Below are 2,601 nucleotides of genomic sequence, written 5' to 3'. Positions count from 1 at the left end.
GTGAGTCTGGCTTGTGTCAAGGAGACAGAAAAAATGAAAATAAAAGAAATAGCAACCAGGTTAACCACCATGCTTGGCTTCATGTGCAGCTGGAGATTGAACTCAACACCTTGTACAAGTAACCTACCAACTAAACTGCATTATGAGCTCTGATTTGTAATTTTTTTTAAAAGTCAGGACTTCTTTTTTTTTTTTTAAATATTTATTTATTATTGTGCATACAGTGCTGAAAAGGGCATCAGATCACATCATAGATAGTTGTGAGCCACCATGTGGTTGCTGGGAATTGAACTCAGGACCTCTGGAAGAGCAATCATTGCTCTTAACTGCTGAGCCATCTCTCCAGCCCCCTGATTTGTAATTTTTAATTTGGCTTCTGAATGTGTCCTGCTCTACTTACTTTTGGCCACTGTGACAAAACATTGCTCAAAGCCAACGTGCAGGGAGGAAAGGATTTTTTTTTTTTTTTTTTTTTTTTTTTTTTTTTTTTTTTTTGGAGTCGTATGTCCCAATCACAGTCCATCATTAAAGAAGGTCAGGACAGAAACTCAAGCAGGAACAGAACCGGGAATCATGGTGGCGGGGGAAAACCTGCTTACTAGATTGCGCTTCAGCTTTACGGTCAGCTACGTTTCCTGACCTCACAAGACAACCATGTCACAATGCGCTGGGCCCTTCCCACCTCAATCAAGAATTAAGAACGTGACACCCAGACATTGCCTACTGTGATGGAGGCATCTCCTCAGTTCACGGTCTGTCCTACCAGGTGACTCTGTTTGGGTCAGATTGGCAAACACTAGCCAGTGCATTCCCGGAAAGGCTCCTGTATTGCAGGCAGGCTGGTCCTGAGCTGACGGTGCTATGCGGATATGGGAACTGTAAGAAACTGAGGCCCAATGAGCAGAAATTGGGTTCAGCAGTATGCCCCTGAGGGGATGACTGAAGCCTCCGCTCTTGCTCTCCTTTCTCTCAGGCACCAGGAGATGTTTACTATGTCATGGGTTCTCTGCTATTATGCTCGGCCTCACCACCAAAGACCCAAACCAATAAAAGCAGCTCTCACTATGGCATAAATTTCTGAAAGCATGGTGTCAAAATAAATGATTTTTATCTCTATAAATTGTTTTGGTAAGCAGAAATTGACTTGCTAAAGGAGCCTTTTGTATAGCAATTTAAGAAGCTTCTAGGAAGCTGTCAGGGTTCAGTCCCACAAGGCTGTCGCCCCTGTTGCTAAGAAGCACAGTTGATCTCCTTCAGTTGATCATCCTCCATAACCCACCAACACCAATACAAGCTAGGAAACCAACCCTCCCACAGCTGTACCTAGATGTCCTTTTTATTAAACAATTAGATGATGTAATTCAACCAAATGGACACAGAAAACACTCAATGGGAAAGAAAACATTGTTTGCCACAATGGTAGAAAGGGGGATGATTTTTTTTTTTGCAAGGTTCCACTTCCCAATGGACCCTTCTTGTTTAATTATTATTATTTTATTATGTATATGGGTGTTATATCTGCATGTACATCTGCACACCAGAAGCAGGCATCAGATCCCATGGGACATCCAATCCTGTAGTAGTTGTGAGCTACCACATGAGTGCCCGGAATTGAACTCAGAACCTCTGGAAGAGCAGCCAGTGCTCTTAACCACTGAGCTATCTCTCCAGATCCCAAGGGATCCTTTTTTAAGCATTCGTTTTCTAGCTTGCAATGATTGGTGCTTGTCAAGTTTTTTATTTGTTTGTTTGGTGTGTGTGTGTGTGTGTGTGTGTGTGTGTGTGTGTGTGTGTAAAGTTATTATCATCTAACCAAGAAAGGGAGGGAGGTGGGAAAGAAGGAGGACAGAAGGAAGAAAGTAGAAGACGGAAGAAGAGAGAAACTGGGTGGGGAATTCCCCAATCCAAGTTGCCCTCGTTATATCCTCAGGATTCCGTGTGGAGTTCCCTATCCCCAACCTCTGCCCCCACAAAAGGTCTCCCACAACCCCCAGGCTGGTCTTGAAACTGTGATCCTTCTTATGGCTACAAAAGTTGTCTGACTCTTGAGTGAGGTAACAACCCAGACCCAGAAAGACAAACATGGTATGTATTCACTTATAACTAGGTATTAGCTGTAAAAATCTACAGACCCAGAGGCTCTAAACAAGGCTCAATTGGGGGTACAAATGGATCTCCCTGAGAAGGGGAAATAGAATAGATTACAAGGGTGGACTGGGGTTGGGGGGGGGGAGGGATAGAGTCTTCTGTCCACCCAGGACCTGGGGTACAAAAAGGGAGAAATTGCCCTCTGCCAGGCCGTGCAGCAGAGTATCCCAGTTCTGCGCGCAGTCGAGAAGGTAGGGAGGTTTATCCGCCACCTCTTAGCCTTCGGAGGACAGGTGCACTCCTAAACTTGGAGTCTAATGACATCTTTGTCCCTAGTTCAGACAGAAGGTGTTAAATCCTGAGGATTCCCGTAACCAGGCGGAGCCTGTGACTCACAGTCTGTTCCTTTCGCGTTGGACCCGCCCACACACCCTTGGCTGCCCGCCCCAAGCAGCGATACTGCAGCTGGGCCTGAAAGTGATTGGCTGGTTCAGGCCAGCCTAACTTCTCACA

The sequence above is a fragment of the Acomys russatus genome, chromosome 28 (assembly GCF_903995435.1).
Source record: "Acomys russatus chromosome 28, mAcoRus1.1, whole genome shotgun sequence".
NCBI lineage: Eukaryota > Metazoa > Chordata > Mammalia > Rodentia > Muridae > Acomys > Acomys russatus.
The sequence above is the reverse complement of the archived record's forward strand: the minus strand, read 5'-3'. Positions refer to the sequence as shown.